The sequence below is a fragment of the Cibotium barometz genome, chromosome 46, assembly GCF_041138505.1.
Source record: "Cibotium barometz isolate CiBa-2024 chromosome 46, ASM4113850v1, whole genome shotgun sequence".
NCBI lineage: Eukaryota > Viridiplantae > Streptophyta > Polypodiopsida > Cyatheales > Cibotiaceae > Cibotium > Cibotium barometz.
Genome location: NC_141091.1, coordinates 459,233 through 478,302, shown reverse-complemented (window position 1 = coordinate 478,302; position 19,070 = coordinate 459,233).

Sequence of the window (19,070 nt, the reverse complement as noted above, 5' to 3'; positions counted from 1 at the left end):
CATCACATATCATCATATCTATTTATCTCTCATTCTCATCACTTCTATTCTCATCACATCCATCCATCCATTCTTTCCCATCTATCTGATTCGTATCCCATCTCATCACATCTATTTACCTCTCATTCTCATCACTTCTATTCTCATCACATCCATCCATCCATTCACTCCCATCTATCTGATTCGCATCCCATATCATCACATCCATTTACCTCTCATTCTCATCACTTCTATTCTCATCACATCCATCCATCCATTCATTCCCATCTATCTGATTCGCATCACATATCATCACATCTATTTACCTTTCATTCTCATCACTTCTATTCTCATCACATCCATCCTCTATTCATTCTCATCTATTTGATTCATATCACATCTTATCACATCTATTTATAGAATGTAAGAGAATTCTTGTTTTTGATATAAAGATTCTTTATGCATCTATTTATGCATAAGAACAACTTCAGTGGAAAATAACACTTTTATAAAAATCCGTTTATGCATCTATTTATGCACAAATTCAATTTTAAGGAGAATAGCTCTTTTGAAATAAAAATAAATTTCTTTATGCATCTTTCTATGCATAAAATCAAAATTGATGAGAATAACTCTTTTGAAATAAAAATAAATTTCTTTATGCATCTTGACCGATGGTCAAACAGAAAGGGTGAACCAAGTAATCGAAGATATACTTCGGTCATGCTGTGTGGCAGGGAACCCAAGAAGTGGCTAACCTATCTGCACCTAGTCGAATTCGCCTACAATGCTTCTTATCATGGAAGTATCGGGATGAGCCCTTTCAAAGCTTTGTATAGACAAGACTGCCAAACACCATTAACTTGGTCCAACCCATTGATTAGGGTCGAGATGTCCAGACAGATGCTTGACGACATGGAGCAGCAGATGCACTCAATGCGTAAGGATATAAAAGCTGCCCAAGATAGACAGAAGCAGTATGCAGATAAGAAGAGGTCAGACGGAAAATTCAAAGAAGCAGATATGGTCTTCATTCGAGTACGACCCAAAAGAAGTTCTCTATCTCTTGGGCAGTACAAGAAGTTATCCCCGAGATTCTGTGGGCCATATCTGATTATAAAGAAAGTAGGTGACTTAGCCTATGAACTTCTTCTGCCTCCTCATCTCAAAGTACATAATGTATTTCATGTCAGCCTACTTAAGAAGTATGTACCGAGCTCGAATCATGTGCTTAATGAACTCTTAACTTCTTCAACCCAAGGGCAGATGGAACTCCAACCTCAAGAAATCCTTGATGTTCGAGAGAAGGTTCTTAGGAATAGACTTCTAAGAGAATTATTAGTCAAATGGAAGTTCTATCCTTTTGAAGACACCACACCTGGGAGAAAGAAGCCAAGCTGATGAGGGATTACCCCAAGTTTGCGAGATGAGGACATTTTGTATTTTACAAGTGGGAGAGGATGTAAGATTCCTCGCCAGCCCCTCAAGCTGTCTAGTTTCTTCCCAGCCCCTCAAGATGTCCAATTTCTTCTCCTGTAATCAATCCCCTTTTCAGAAATATAAAAGATCTTGTTTCTACCTTTTGAGTCCATCGTGGATGAAGCAGGACACTTTTTAGTATCACGGTCAAAGGTTTTACAATAGATGCAGTATAGAAAAACACGTGCCTTGTATGCACAATAATGAGGATTGGGATGGTCATAGTGATTGCATTCAACACAAGGCATTTCGCTCGTCCCTTTTATAGGCATTAAGGATGTCTGATTTTGAAGGTTCTCATCCTCTCTTCGAGATGTTGGCTGTAAGGTTTTAAGCAAGGCTGCATAAAATTCTGGAAATGTCAATTCCAAGATCGATCTTTCTTTTTCCATCGCTTCATTTGGTTTAGATGAGTAACATCTCGTAGTATGATCACCTTCTAGCATGTTGTCATCTAAACATATTGCTTCTTTGCAACATTGATCGAATGTTTCCGGATTGGATACAATGATCAAGTCATGTAAGTTGTTATTCTTTAAGCCCATCATGAAACATCTCCTCAATCGAACATCATTTAATTTTTCCCATGACTCACAACGTGAGTCCAAGATTTTATCCGAAGGATAAAATCTCTAATGGATTCATTTGGTTGACGTTCAATTGAATATAGTTGTGTTATTGCACTCCACCGATCACCTTGTCTGGAAAAGCCGTGTATAAAGGTTGATTTCAAAGTTTTGAAGTTAGTCTTTTCATCGCTGGCATTAATATGCGATGAACCATCGATTAGCTTTTCCCTCTAAGCATAAGTTCAACGCATGTATCTTAGTGGGGCAGTTAGGATTTCCAAAGGCTTCACATCTCTATTCAAACTTTTGAATGAATTGAACAGGGTCTGTTGTTCCATCATATTTGCCCATTATTTTGAAAATTTCTATGGCCGTATTTCTGTATGAGTCATTGAGACCGTATGTGAGTGCTCTTGTTGGAAGACTCACTGAGTCCTTGGGCCACCCCCTTACTAGACTAGTCAGTATGTCCGAGGTATGGGCATCCAGGAAAGGGTTGGTACTTATAGGACTTGTGGGAATGTTAGGCAAAGGACCAAAGCCTGGTGAAATCGAAGTGATAGAGGGTGTAAAATTGGATGACACGCTTGTTATAGGCATGGTCAATGGCATGGGGAGGTGAATTGGCGGCATGGATCTCAATGGCTCGAAGATGTCAACCATTGGGTTCAGTCCTTGCGTAATTGCAAGCAATCCCTCTATTGTGGCCATGTCAGACTGCCTAAATGCTCCTTAATGAGCAATCAAATTTTTTTTTGCTTTTTATACTTTCCCACAGCCCGTTAACAGCCTCAAGAGGCTTGGCGTAAGCTTTGTTGGATCAAACGGGTGTCCGTTTACCCTAATTAGCTTAGGCGCTATATGCACGTGACCAACCTCTGAGATATTTTTGGAAAAAGCATATGCTAGGAACTTCCCAGATGAAAGAGGAGGTCCTAAAACCTATTTTTCATTACTGTCTCAAGATGAAAAAAAATTCTGAGAATTTTTTTCATGTCTCGTAGTACGTTTTTGAGGGTGTTCCAACAAGGAATTTTGAAAAACTCTGTATGAGAAAGTTGTAGTATTTTTGGAGTACTACAACTTTGTTTTCCTGATTCGTCTGTGATTTTGTCGTTTAGACCCTCAAAAAGTAGCCCAAATATGGCTCATCGTCGTTTTCGCGCTATTTTTGTGATTTTTTGTGGTTCTTTTTTGCCTCGATTTTCGGGTCGAATTTCGAGGTTGCTGGTCGAAGGCCAAAATGATCGATTTGGACTTCGGACGACCGAGTCCAAAGTCGAAGAGCTCAATGTCAGCTTTTCGATGAGCCTTAGAGCGCCTTCATCGGATACACGATTCAGGAGATACGGGCCTCCAAACAAGAGTGGTTTTTCATTTTTTTTATTTTTTATTTTTTATTTTGGCCGCGTGAACTGTTTCACCGTGAAACTTTTGGGGGGTGAACCGGACTTCACGTGGACATTAAATTTTGAATTTTTATTTATTTATATTTATTTTACTATGTGAACTTTTCTTTCACGTCGTGAAACTTTTCACGCGTGAACCGGACTTCACGTGGATATTAAATTTTGATTTATTATTATTATTATTATTATTTTGGCCACATGAACTTTTCACATCGTGAAAAACTTTTCATGAATGAACGGAACTTCACGTGGATATTAAATTTCGATTGTATTATTATTATTATTATTATTTATTTTCTTTCTTTTACCGCATGAACTTCTGTTTCACATCGTGAAAAACTTTTCATGCGTGAACTTCTGTTTCATGTCGTGAAAAACTTTTCATGCGTGAACCAGACTTCACGTGGATATTAAAATATGATTTTTATTTATTTATTATTTATTTTTTTACTGCGCATGAACTTCTGTTTCATGCCGTGAAAAACTTTTCACGCGTGAACCGAACTTCACGTGGATATTTAATTTTATTTTTTTAAATTATTTTTTTACCGCGTGAACTTCTGTTTCACACTGTGAAAAACTTTTCACGCATGAACCGGACTTCATGTGGATATTAAATTTTGATTTTTATTTATTTATTTATTATTATTATTTTGGTTGCGTTAACTTCTGTTTCACGTCGTGAAAAACTTTTCACGTGTGAACCGGACTTCACGTGGATATTAAATTTTTATTTTTTTTCATGCCGTGAAAAACTTTTCACACGTAAATCGAACTTCACATGGATATGAAATTTTGATTATTTTTTTTTCCGCATGAAATTATGTTTTACGTCGTGAAAAACTTTTCACGCGTGAACCGGACTTCACGTGGATATTAAATTTTAATTTTTTTAATATTATTTTTTTTACTTTTTACTACGTGAACTTCTATTTTACGTCGTGAAAAACTTTTCACGCGTGAACCGGACTTCACGTGGATATTAAATTTTGATTTTTTAAATATTATTTTTTTACTTTTTACTACGTGAACTTCTATTTTACGTCATGAAAAACTTTTCACGCGTGAACCGGACTTCACGTGGATATTAAATTTTGATTTTATTATTATTATTATTATTATTATTTTGCGAGAACTTCTATTTCATGTCGTGTGAAAAACCTTTTACGCATGAACCGAACTTCACGTGGATATTAAATTTTGTTTATTATTATTATTTTTCTTGCAACGTGAACTTATGTTTCACGCGTGAGAAACTTTTCACACATGAGCCCGACTTCACCAGATATTAAATTTTATTTTTTTTAAATTTTATTATAATTTTTTATTTTTATTGCGTGAACTTCTATTTCACGTCGTGAAAAACTTTTCACGTGTGAACTGGACTTTATGTGGATATGGAATTTTGATTTTTTTTCTTTTTTTTTTCCGCATGAACTTATGTTTCATGCCGTGAAAAACTTTTCACACATGAACCAAACTTCACGTGGATATTAAATTTTGATTTTCTTTCCCTTTTTTTTGCGCGTGAACTTATGTTCCACACCGTGAAAAACTTTTCACGCGTGAACCGAACTTCAAGTGGATATTAAATTTTGATTTTATTTTTTTATTTTGATTTATTTTTTTACTACGTGAACTTTTGTTTCACACCGTGAGAAACTTTCCACGCGTGAACCGGACTTCACTTGGATATTAAATTTTATTTTTTAATTATTATTATTATTATTATTTTATCGCATAAACTTCTCTTTCACGTCATGAAACTTTTCACGCATAAACTGGACTGCACGTGGATATTAAATTTTGATATTTTTTTCTTGCAAGAATTTATGTTTCACAACGTGAAAAACTTTTCACGCATAAATCGGACTTCACGTGGATATTAAATTTTAATTTTTTTATTTTTTTATTTTATTTTTATTTTTATCGCCCCGTGAACTTCTGTTTCACACCATGAAAAACTTTTCACGCGTGAACCAAACTTTTTTTTTATTTCTTTTTTATTTTAATCGCGCGAACTTATGTTTCATAGCATGAAAAACTTTTCACGCGTGAACCGGTCTTCACGTGGATATTAAATTTTGATTTTATATTATATATTATATATTATATATATTTTTTCCATTTTTTTAACCACGTGAACTTATGTTTTAGGTCGTGAAAAACTTTTCACGCGTGAACCTGACTTCAAGTGGATATTAAATTTTGATTTTATTTATTTTTTATTTTTTTAATCGCGTGAACTTTTGTTTCACGCCGTGAGTTTTCCTGCATGAACCGAGCTTCACGTGGATATTAAATTTTGATTTTTTTTTCTTTTTTTTAAATTTTTTGCCGCATGAACTTCTTTTTCACGCTATGAAAAACTTTTCACTAGTGAGGCGGACTTTACGTGGATATTAAATTTTGATTTTTTAAAAATTTTATTTTCCCATGAACTTATGTTTCACGCCGTGAGAAAGTTTTCACGCATGAACCGGACTTTACATGGATATTAAATTTTTTTTTTTTGCTGCATGAAATTCTGTTTCACGTTGTGAAAAGCTTTTTACGCGTGAACCGGACTTCACGTGGATATTAAATTTGATTTTCTAAATTTATTTTTTATTTTTTATCGCGTGAACTTCTATTTCACGCGTGAAGCAAAATTCACGTGGATATTAAATTATTATTATTATTATACTTATTATTTTCTACGAGAATTTTTTTTCATGCCATAAAAAACTTTTTACGCGTGAATCGAACTTCACGTGGATATTAAATTTTATTTGTTATTATTTTATTTTATTTTTTACCGCACAAACTTATGTTTCACGTCGTGAAAAACTTTTCACGCGTGAATCGGATTGCACCTGGATATTAAATTTTGATTTTTTTTATTTTATTATAATTTTTATTTTTACCACCTGAACTTCTGTTTCACGCTCTGAAAAATTTTTCATGCATGAACCAGACTTCACATTGATATTGAATTTTGTTTTTTTTTAAATTTTACCACGTGAGCTTATGTTTCACGTCGTGAAAAGCTTTTCACGCATAAACTAGATTTCATGTGGATATTGAATTTTGATTTTTTTTCTTTTTATTCTTTTTGTCGCGTGAACTTATGTTTCACGCTATGAAAAACTTTTCACGCATAAACCGGACTTCAAGTGGATATTAAATTTTGATCTTGATCTTTTTTATTTCTTTTTACTACGTGAACTTTTGTTTCACGTTGTGAAAAACTTTTCATGCATGAACAGGACTTCACGTGGATATTAAATTTGGATTTTTTTAAATAATAATAATTATTTTTTGCTGTGTGAACTTCTATTTCACGCCGTGAAAAACTTTTCACGTGTGAACTGGACTTTAAGTGGATATTAAATTTTGATTTTTTTTATTTTTTCTCGCGTGAACTTATATTTAACGCCGTGAAATACTTTTCATGCATAAACCAAACTTCACGTGGATCTTAAATTTTGTTTTATTTTATTTTTTATTTTTCTCACGTGAACTTCTATTTCACGTCCTGAAAAACTTTTCAAGTGTGAACCGGACTTCTCGTGGATATTGAATTTGATTTTTTTTAAAACCATGTGAACTTATGTTTCACGCCGTGAAAAAATTTTCACGCTTGAATCGGACTTCATGTGGATAATAAATTTTGATTTTTATTTATTTATTATTGTTTTACCACGTGAACTTATTTTTCACGCCGTGAAAAACTTTTCACGCGTGAACCGGACTTCAAGTGGATATTAAATTTTGATTTTTTAAAACCCCACGTGAACTTTTGTTTCACACCTTGAAAAAGTTTTCACGCGTGAACCGTACTTCACATGGATATTAAATTTTGATATTTTTAATTTTGAATTTTTTTTATCACATGAACTTCTGTTTCACGTCGCGAAAAAATTTTCGAGTGTGAACCGGACTTCACGTGGATATTAAATTTTAATTTTTTTAACTTTTTTTTCCCACGTAAACTTTTGTTCACGCCATGAAAAACTTTTCACGCATAAATCGGGTTTCATGTGGATATTAAATTTTGATTTATTATTATTTATTTATTTATTTATTTTAAAGCGTGAACTTCTGTCTCACGTCGTGAAAAACTTTTCACGCATGAACTGGACTTCACGTGGATATTAAATTTAAATTTTCTTGAAATTTTTTTCTCGCTAGAGTTTCGTTCACATCATTTTTCTGTTCACGTGAGATTTCCGTTCACGTCATATTTTGATTTACATGATTTTTCCGTTCATGACATCATTTTCTTGTTCACGTCATTTTTCCATTCACGTCATTTTCCCGTTCATATGAGATTTTTGTTCACGTCATTTCTTCGTTCTCGTAATTTTTCCATTCACGTCATTTTTTTGTTTATGTCATTTTTTAGTTTACGTGATTTTTTATAAAAAAAAATATTTCACCCACATGAACTACTGTTTCACACCGTAAATACTCTTCACACGTGAACCAGACTTCACATGGGATTAAATTTTAATTTTTTTAACTTTTTTATTTTTGATTTTATTTTATCACGTGAACATCTGTTTCATGTCGTGAAAACGTTCTCATACGAGAACCGAACTTCACATGGATATTAAATTTTGATTTTTATTTATTTATTTATTTATTTATTTTTACCGTATGAACTTATGTTTCACGCATTGAAAAACTTTTCACGCGTGAACCGGACTTTATGCAGATATCAAATTTTGTTATTTTTATTATTATTATTTTTTTCTTTTCACACGTAAACCGCACTTCACGTGGATATTAAATTTCTTTTTTTTAAAATTTTTAATTTAATTTTTTTATTTTCTCTGTCGAATTTCCGTTCACGTCATTTTTCCGTTCACATGAGATTTCCATTCATGTCATATTTTCGTTCATGTGATTTTTTCGTTCATGTCATTTTTTATTTACGTCATTTTTACGTTCATGTGATTTTTTTGTTTTTTTGCCCACGTGAGCTGTTGTTTCACACTGTGAAACACTCTTCACGCGTGAACCAAACTTCACGTGGGATTAAATTTTGATTTTTTTTATTTTTTATTTTTTATTTTGCCGCGTGAACTTATGTTTCACGGCGCCATGAAAAACTTTTTACTCGTGAACCGCACTTCATGTGGATATTAAGTTTTGATTTTATTATTATTCTTCTTTTTGCCGCGTGAACTTATGTTTCACACCATGAAAAACTTTTCACGCATGAAATGAACTTTACGTGCATATTAATTTTTTTTTGTTACCGCGTGAACTTTTGTTTTACGTCGTGAAAAACGTTTGACGCATGAACCGAACTTCAAGTGTATATTAAATTTTGATTTTTTTTCACGCATGAACTTATGTTTTACGTCGTAAAAAACTTTTCACGCGTGAACGGAACTTCACGTGGATGTTGAATTTTAATTTTTATTATTTTTATTATTAGTAGTATTTTCTTTGCCGCGTGAACTTCTATTTCACGCTGTGAAAATCTTTTTACGCATGAACCAAACTTCATGTGGATATTATATTTTAAATTTTTTATTATTTATTATTTATTATTATTTTTACCACGTGAACTTCTGTTTCACGTCGTGAAAAACCTTTCACGCGTGAACAGGACTTCACTTGGATATTTCGTTTTGATTTTTTTATTTTTTTTCCACGTGAACTTTTGTTTCACGTCGTGAAAAACTTTTCATGCGTGAACCGGACTTCACGTGGATATTGAATTTTGATTTTTTTCCCCATGAACTTATGTTTCACGCCGTGAAAAACTTTTCATGCATAAATCGGACTTTACGTGGATATTAAATTTTAAATTTTTTACTTATTATTAGTATTATTATTTTACCACGTGAACTTATGTTTCACGTCGTGAAAATTTTTTCACGAGTGAACCGGACTTCAAGTGGATATTAAATTTTGATTTTATTTATTTTTATTTTTTTAACCCTGCGTGAACTTTTGTTTCACGCCGTGAAAAAGTTTTCACGCGTGAACCGTACTTCACGTGGATATTAAATTTCAATTTTTTAATTTTTTAATTTTTTTAATTTTTTAGTTTTACTGCATGAACTTCTGTTTCACGCTGTGAAAAAATTTTCAAGCGTGAATCGGACTTCACGTGGATATTAAATTTTCATTTTTTTACTTTTTTTTTCTCACGTAAACTTTTGTTCACGCCACGAAAAACTTTTCACGTGTAAACGGGGCTTCATGTGGATATTAAATTTTGATTTATTATTATTATTATTATTATTTATTTTAAAGCGTGAAGTTCTGTTGCACGTCGTGAGAAACTTTTCACAGTTGAACCAGACTTCACGTGGATATTAAATTTCGATTTTCTTAAACTTTTTTTTTCCCGTCAGAGTTCCACTCACGTCATTTTTCTGTTCACGTGAGATTTCCGTTCACGTCATAATTCGGTTTACGTGATTTTTTTGTTCACGACGTCATTTTGTTGTTCACATCATTTTTCTATTCACGTTATTTTTTTGTTCACGTGAGATTTTCGTTCACGTCATTTCTTCGTTCTCGTTATTTTTTTGTTCACGTCATTGTTTCGTTCACGTGATTTTTTTAAAAAAATATTTCCCCCTCATGAACTGCTATTTCACGCCGTAAAACACTCTTCACGCGTGAACCGAACTTCACGTGGGATTCAATTTCAAAGTTTTTTTATTTTTTATTTTTGATTTTATTTTATCGCGTGAACATCTGTTTCATGTCGTGAAAATTTTCTCACACGAGAACCGGACTTGGTGGATCTTAAATTTTAATTTTTATTTATTAATTATTTTTTTAAAACCGTGTGAACTTATGTTTCACGTCGTGAAAAACTTTTCATGCGTGAACCGGACTTCACGTGGATATTAAATTTTGTTGTTTTTTTTCTCCTGCCACGTGAACTTATGTTTCACGCCGTGAAAAACTTTTCACACGTAAACCGGACTTCACGTGGATATTAAATTTTATTTTTTTTAATTTTAAATTTATTTCATTTTTTATTTTTTTTCGCCAGATTTTCGTTCACGTAAGATTTCCATTCACGTCATTTTTTTGTTCACGTGAGATTTCCATTCATGTCTTATTTTTGTTCACGTGATTTTTTCGTTCATGTTATTTTTTTGTTTACGTCATTTTTACGTTTACGTAATTTTTTTTGCTTTTTAGCCCGCGTCGTGAACTATTGTTTCACACTGTGAAACACTCTTCATGCGTGAACTGGACTTCATGTGGGATTGAATTTTGATTTTTTTGATTTTTTCTTTTTTCTTTTGCCGCGTGTGAACTTTTGTTTCACGCCGTGAAAAACTTTTCATGCGTGAGCTACACTTCATGTGGATATTAAATTTTGATTTTATTATTATTATTCTTTTTGCCGCATGAACTTATGTTTCACACCATGAAAAACTTTTCACGCATGAAATGAGCTTTACGTGCATATTAAATTAATTTTTTTTATTACCGCGTGAACTTTTGTTTTACATGGTGAAAAACTTTTGATGCGTGAACCGAACTTCAAGTGGATATTAAATTTTGATTTTTTTTGACGCATGAACTTATGTTTCACGTCATAAAAAGCTTTTCATGCGCATGAACTGAACTTCACGTGGATAATAAATTTTATTTTTTGTTATTTTTATTATTATTAGTATTCTCTTTGCCGCGTGAACTTCTATTTCATGCCATGAAAACCTTTTCACGCATGAACCGAACTTCATGTGGGTATTAAATTTTGATTTTTTTTATCGCGTGAACTTCTATTTCACGTCATGAAAAACCTTTCACGCGTGAACAGGACTTCACCTAGATATTTAGTCTCGATTTATTTATTTTTTAACCACGTTAACTTCTGTTTCATGCCGTGAAAAACTTTTCACGGGTGAACTGGACTTCACGTAGATATTGAATTTTGATTTTCTTTTCCCATGAATTTATGTTTCACGCTGTGAAAAACTTTTCACGAGTGAACCAGACTTTACGCGAATATTAAATTTTAATTTTTTTTACTGATTATTATTATTATTTTACCGCGTGAACTTATGTTTCACGCCGTGAAAATTTTTTCACGCGTGAACCGGACTTCAAGTAGATATTAAATTTTGATTTTATTTATTTTTGTTTATTTTTAATCCCATGTGAACTTTTGTTTCATGCCGTGAAAAAGTTCACCTGTGAACCGTACTTCACGTGGATATTAAATTTTGATTTTTTATAGTTTATAAAATTTTTTTATTTTACCGCATGAACTTATGTTTCACGCCTTGAAAAACTTTTCATTCAAGCGTAAATCGGACTTCACGTGGATATTAAAATTTGATTTTTTAACTTTTTTTTTCTCGTATAAACTTTTGTTTCACGTCGTGAAAAACTTTTCACGCATAAATCCAGCTTCATGTGGATATTAAATTTTGATTTATTATTATTATTTATTTTAAAGCGTGAACTTGTGTTTCACGCTGTGAAAAACTTTTCACGCGTGAACTAGATTGCACGTGGATATTAAATTTTAAATTTTTTTATTTTTTTTCCATTGAATTTTCATTCACATCATTTTCTGTTCACATGAGATTTCCATTCACGTCATATTTTCATTCACGTGATTTTTTCGTTCACGTCATTTTCTCGTTCACGTCATTTTTCTGTTCACGTGATTTTTTTGTTCACGTGATTTTTCCATTCACATCATTTTTTTGTTCACGTTATTTTTTTAAAAAAAAATCGCTTGTGTGAAACTACTGTTTCATGCTGTAAAACACCCTTCACATGTGAGACAGACTTCATGTGGGATTAAATTTTGATTTCTTTTGTCGCGTGAGATTTTTCCCTTCACATGAGATTTTCGTTCATGTCAGTTTATCATTTTTCCGTTCACATGATTTTTTAAATTATTTTTTTATCCGCGTGAACTATTGTTTCGCGCCTTGAAACACTCTTCACGCATGAACTGGACTTCATGTGGGATTAAATTTTGATTTCTTTTTTTTTCTTTTTTTTTTCCGCGTGAACTTTTGTTTCACGACATGAAAAACTTTTCACGCATGAACCAGACTTGACGTGGATATTAAATTTTGATTTTATTATTATTATTTTTTGTCATGTGAACTTATGTTTCACGCCATGAAAAACTTTTCATGCATAAACCGAACTTCACGTGCATATTAAATTTATTTTTTATTTTTTTTGTTACCATGTGAACATTTGTTTCACGACGTGAAAAACTTTTCACGCGTGAACTGGACTTCAAGTGGATATTAAATTGACGCGTGAACTTATGTTTCACACCATGAAAACCTTTTCACGCGTGAACCAAACTTCACGTGGATATTAATTTTTGATTATTGTTATTTTTATTATTATTAGTATTTTTTAACCGCATGAACTTCATGAGGATATTAAATTTTTATTTTTTTACCGTGTGAGCTTTCATTTCACGCCATGAAAAACTTTTCACGCATGAATCGGACTTCACGTGGATATTAAATTTTGATTATTTTTTTATTTTTTATCACGTGAATTGTTTCACGCTGTGAAAAACTTTTCACGCGTGAACCGGACTTCACGTGGATATCAGATTTTATTTTTTTAATTATTATTATTTTATTGCTGCATGAACTTCTGTTTCATGTCGTGAAAAACTTTTCACGCGTGAACCGGACTTCACGCGGATATTAAATTTTGATTTTTCTTTTGTTTTTTCCGCTGGATTTTCGTTCTCGTGAGATTTTTGTTCACGTCATTTTTTCGTTCACATGAGATTTTTGTTCACTTTATTTTTCCATTCATGTGATTTTTTCGTTCTCACGAGAGATTTTTCTTCATGTGATTTTTTCGTTCACGTCATTTTTCCATTCACGTGAGATTTTCATTCACGTAATTTTTTTGTTTACGTGATTTCTTTTATTTTATTTTATTTTTTATTTTTTTGCCCGCGTGATTTGCTGTTTCACGTCGTGAAACACTCTTCACGCATGAACTGGACTTTACGTTGGGATTAAATTTTTATTTATTTATTTATTTATTTTTAATTGGTCGTGTAAACTTTTATTTCACGCCGTGAAAAACTTTTTATGAAAAACTTTTCACGTGTGAACCGCACTTCATGTGGATATTAAATTTGAAAAAAAAATTACCATGTGAACTTATGTTTCACGCCGTGAAAAACTTTCCATGCGTGAACCAGACCTCACGTGGATATTAATTTTTTTATTTTATTTTTTATCATGTAAACTTCTGTTTCAAGCTGTGAAAAACGTTTCAAGCGTGAATTAGATTTCACATGGATATTAAATTTTGATTTTGATTTTTTATTTACCACTCGAACTTCTGTTTCATACCGTGAAAAATTTTTCACGCTTGAACCAGACTTCACGTGGATATTAATATTATTTTTTATTTTTTTTACCACGTGAACTTATGTTTCACGCCGTGAAAAACTTTTCACGCGTGAACCGAAGTTCATGTGGATATTAAATTTCGATTTTATTTTATTTTTTTAAAAAATTTACCATGTGAACTTTTGTTTCACGCAGTGAAAAACTTTTCACACGTGAACCAGATTCCGCTTCATGTGGATATTAAATTTTGATTTTGTTTTTTTTGATTTTTTTGATTTTTTGATTTTTTTTGCCGGTTTTCTTTTCACATGAGATTTCCGTTCACGTCATTTTTTCGTTCACGTGAGATTTTCGTTCACGTCATATTTTCGTTCACGTGATTTTTTTGTTTACGTGATTTCTTCATTCACGTGAGATTTTCGTTCACGTCATTTTTCTGTTCACGTGATTATTTTTATTTTGGCCCACATGAACTACTGTTTCACGCCATGAAACACTCTTCACGCGTGAACCGAACTTCACATGGGATTAAATTTTGATTTTTTAATTATTATTATTATTATTTTGAGTCTAGTGGAAAATAAGAATTTTCCTTTTTGGGGGGAATATTTTTTGAATTTAGAATGAAAGGGGTATGGGCATTTTTCCAAAAAGGTAAGTGGAATCAAAAAAGTCAACTCTTTAATGACACACCTTACACCCTTCATAAATGACCCCCAAAATAGACAAATTGACAACTCATGAGCCTCTTCTCATTGAATGCTCATTAGCCTTAATGAGTTATGTAAAAAGGTGATTAAAGATTAATACAAGATTAATCCTTTCACTAATCTTTTTCTCTTTTACACTAATCAAGGACTCTAATTAACCACGAAACCTTAATTAATTTACACAATTGAGCACACCATTGGATAGAGCAAGGAAAAACTAATCTTTATGTATCAACAATTGTGTACATTAATCTAAATTAGGAGATTAATTAGACTCCTAATTATAGTCTCCTCTTTAAGGCAAAATTAAGCAAAGAGAGTCAAATTTCTCCAATTAATCAAACAATTGATGTGATTAGGTGTTTTGATGCATCTAGATGCTCTCAAAACACTCAGAATTCCCAATTTCAACTACTTATAGGATCAATTTAGACCCCAATTAACACAATTTATAAATTTTTAGCCTCTTTGAATAAGATTAATCACTCTTAATGACAAAAACCAGTCCATTAAGAGAAATTAGTCAAATTCAAGGGTTTTTTGATAGTTTTGAGAATTTTTTTGAAAGATTAAGCTACTCCTAACGCTTGGGGCTAACACTCTAATTCAAATAATTTTTACAAAAAACACACAATTAAACTAAAATTAATGATCTTAGATCTATGTTTAAACTAAAGAGAGCTAACATTCACTAAGAAATGCATTCTCTTGCATTGTTTGATGCAATGGATGCAAACTAAGCCTAATACAAACTATTTGCAAGCCCTAAGAACATGAAAAACCATAAAAACAACAAATTAATCTAAAAATTAAGCAAAAAGCATTCTTTTCAAAAACAAAAAAGAGAGCTATTCTACACCAAATCTCACACAAATCACCATCAAATCCACATCTTTTTCATGGAAAACCACTAATCAAGATAATGGGCAATGGGTTATACATAGATTAGAGACAAAACGATGGAAAAAGCCAAGGCAGCGGCGCCAAAAATGTTAAGGCTCACCCTAACACATCCAAAAAGAGCTTACTTGGTGAACCGCAACTATCGTGAGGATCTTTCCAATGGCCAAGCTCGTAACTCTCGAGGTCTCCAAGCTCTACAACTCCTTGAGAAGTAATTTCACTACGTCTTCTGTGAGCGTTGTCACACCACCGCGTTGCACTACGGGTCATCATCCCTCCCCTCACCTCACTTCACTCACACACACTCACTAGCATGCATTAGGGAGAGAGATTAGTAAGAGGATTAGCAAGAGCAAGACTCAATTGCACAATGGGAGAGTATGTTGTATTATGAGAGAAATTCACTTATATACATGGCCATAAGTGTTCACACTCACTTAAACTATGGCTGACCGGGCACTTTAGGCTCATAAGAGGCCTAATGCTATTACAATGACTACTCTCATAATATATCCTTGAAGTACATCACTTAGGACTTCATCCTAACTTGCTACCACACGCTCTTGAAGCGGGAATTACCATAAATACTCCGTCACACTATTACGGGCGCTCGTCCAAGTTGTAGCTTTGGACACTATTGCCTGATATCTTGAATGTATGACCCTTTGGTGTATCTATCGTGACTCCTTGATGTAAGATAATGGCGGTAGCTCTTGTTAATCCTAGAATTGGATTAACAGGGGAACAACTGCATAAATCCCTGTTCCTATCCCTTATACACAAAAGAGCTTAAGACTAAGCTAAACCAACCTTCCTCTCACGAAACAGCCCCCATTCCAAGAGACATTGCAGGTCTCTCTTCTTTCCTCTCTTCTCGGGTCCAAATCTCTATCGGCACTTTGCTTCAAAGTAGCCAAGCCTATGGAATGACCTAAAGGATTGGATGAAAGGATGCCTCCTCAGGGCAGGCATGCACAAAACCATGGAGCCTGATAGCTCTAATGAATCTAATGAAGAAGAATTTCACATGCCCCTTAAGGTAACTAGAACTCCTATGGTTCGAGTGAACAAGCTTAGACACTACTTCAAAGGTGATGAACTCAATGCAGCCTTGCCAATATCCTTCAAAATGGCCACCAAGTTATAGCAATCTTGGATGGTGGAGCAGGTGTAAGCATTGTTACAAAACAATGTTGGGAAAAATGGTTAGAACCCACCTTGGATGACACTACTTTGTTGGTTAAACTCACTGATGGAGCCACAGCTAGACCCATTGGTCTACTAAGGGATCTTAAGATTAAGATCCTGGGAACCACTTACCGCCACACCTTCGTGGTCATGAATTTTGGATGTCAACCAATTTCCTATGATTGCATCCTTGGTAGACTCTTTATGAGAGAGTCTAAAATGATTTATGATTGGGATACTGAACACATATACATTCAGAGAAAAGATCTTACATTCAAGATCAATCTACGCACATGGAAGGTGGACCAATCACAGAGGACCCAGTCACAACTACGCAATCCACAATAGTCCATGTGTGTCAAACGTGCCACAAGACACTTGAGGATGAAAAGGAGAGTGAGGGTTGTGCACCTCTTCCAGAGCCTGAGAACTCTGAGAACTAGATGCATATCCTTGATACCTTAGACATTCAACCTACTAGAAAACTAGTACAAGGTTTGCATGGCAGACAAACAAGAGATTACATCACTATACATGCTTAGTTTAGCAAACTTGCCTGATGTTGCCACCCAAGAACTCAAACAAGCTATTAGAGAAAAACCACCAGGGAGTACACACTCCCATAGAACACACAGGCGTGAGGGATTCCTTGGGCCAGAAAGGATTTTGCCAACAGCTCTCTTTTGGTCCACAATACAATCGCACAACCCATTAGAACCCACTGAACCTAAACTAGTCTCAAAAAAGCTTTTCTGCTCAATGCGCAAGGCACACAACAAAAAGAAGCACAAGCTAAAAAAGAAGCCAAAAGGCTGATTAATGAAGCACAAGCTAAAAAAGAAGCCAAAAGGCTGATTAATGAAGAAAGTGCTAAAGCAAAAGATATAAGACAAGTGCCTTTAAGCATTTTAAGAACTTCCAAATGGCCGACCGATTTGTCCAATATGATTTGCCTCAAAGGTCTAACAGGGTAACCTGGGGCCTCATATGATGGTCCACAACCAAGGTCAAGGAAATAAACTTGGTAGGCTCGTGTGAAGACTCGAGGCCAGTGCAAAAGACCTTTCAAAAAGAAGAAGAGACTGAGCTCATCGCCCTATTGATTGAGTTCCAAGATTTCTTCACTTCGAAGTACACAAACATGAAAGGTGTGCCCCCAGAAGTAGTCGAGCACACCATTCCCATGGTTGAGTGGAGCCAAGTCGGTCAAATAATGAACTTACCCAATGAACCCTAAGTACTCCAAGGTGGTCCGCAAAGACATCGAAAGACTCATTAATGCTGGATTCATCTATGAAATTGAGCATATGGAGTGGGTATCACCTATCGTGATATTGCCCAAAAAGAACGGTAAAGTCAGAGTTTGCGTCGACCTCAAAACGGTCAATTTTGCCACCATCAGGGACCACTATCCCCTACCCTTCACAGAACATGTGCTGGAGAGTGAATAGCAGGAAAGGAAGCCTACAGCTTGCCCGACAGATTCTTTGGTTATAATCAAGTGCTAATCGATCCAAAGGACCAATTCAAACAGCCTTTGCCACATGGGGTACCTATGCATATAGAGTCATGCCCTTCGGGCTGACCAATGCCCTCGAAACCTTCCAACGTCTTATGTGCACAACTTACAAGGAATATCTTTGGAAATTCCTTGAGGTCTTCATGGATGACCTTTGTGTCAATTCCTCCTAGAAGGAGCACCTTGCATGCTTGCGCAAAGTTCTAGAAAGGTGCAGGCTATACCGCATCTCGTTGAACCCACTGAAATGCCAATTTTGGATTTGACATGGAGTAATCCTGGGACCATCATCTTCAGGCAGGGAATCTCAACGGATGACAGCAAAGTGTGACTCATCTTAGAGCTACCACCACCCACAAACTTTAAGGGAGTCCAGCAACTTATGGGACACGTCGGCTACTATCAACAATTCATTTTTATGTACGTTGATATCGCTCGGTCTCTTTATGGACTCATCATCATCTTTGAGTGGACTAAAGAATGCCAACGGGCTTACACTATGCTCAAAAAATCCCTAGCAAGTGCTCCAATTATTAGATCCCCAAACTGGGATATCATCTTTCATGTCCACATATCGATGCCTCAGCCTTTGCTATTGGATGTGTGCTGGCCCACCAACCAGGAGAATACAAGATGGATTTCCCCATCAGTTTTGCCAACCGCCAACTCAATGAAGCTAAGAGAAACTACACCACAACTGAGAGGGAGGGACTAGCCATGGTTTACACTGTCAAGAAGTTTCACCAAGTTTAGCGACCAAGTTTATATTCTTCGTAGACCATCAAGCCCTCCTATACCTTCGTAAAATAAGCCCTATATGACAGGCATAATCACTTGGTTGCTACTTATTTTTCTTGAGTTTAACTTCACATGAGGAAAGGCTCTCAGTATGTTCTTGCAGACCACATGTCAAGGATCCCCAATGATGAATAGCTGGTGGGAGTAGATGATGATTTACTAGATGCCGCCATATTCCAACTATGCTT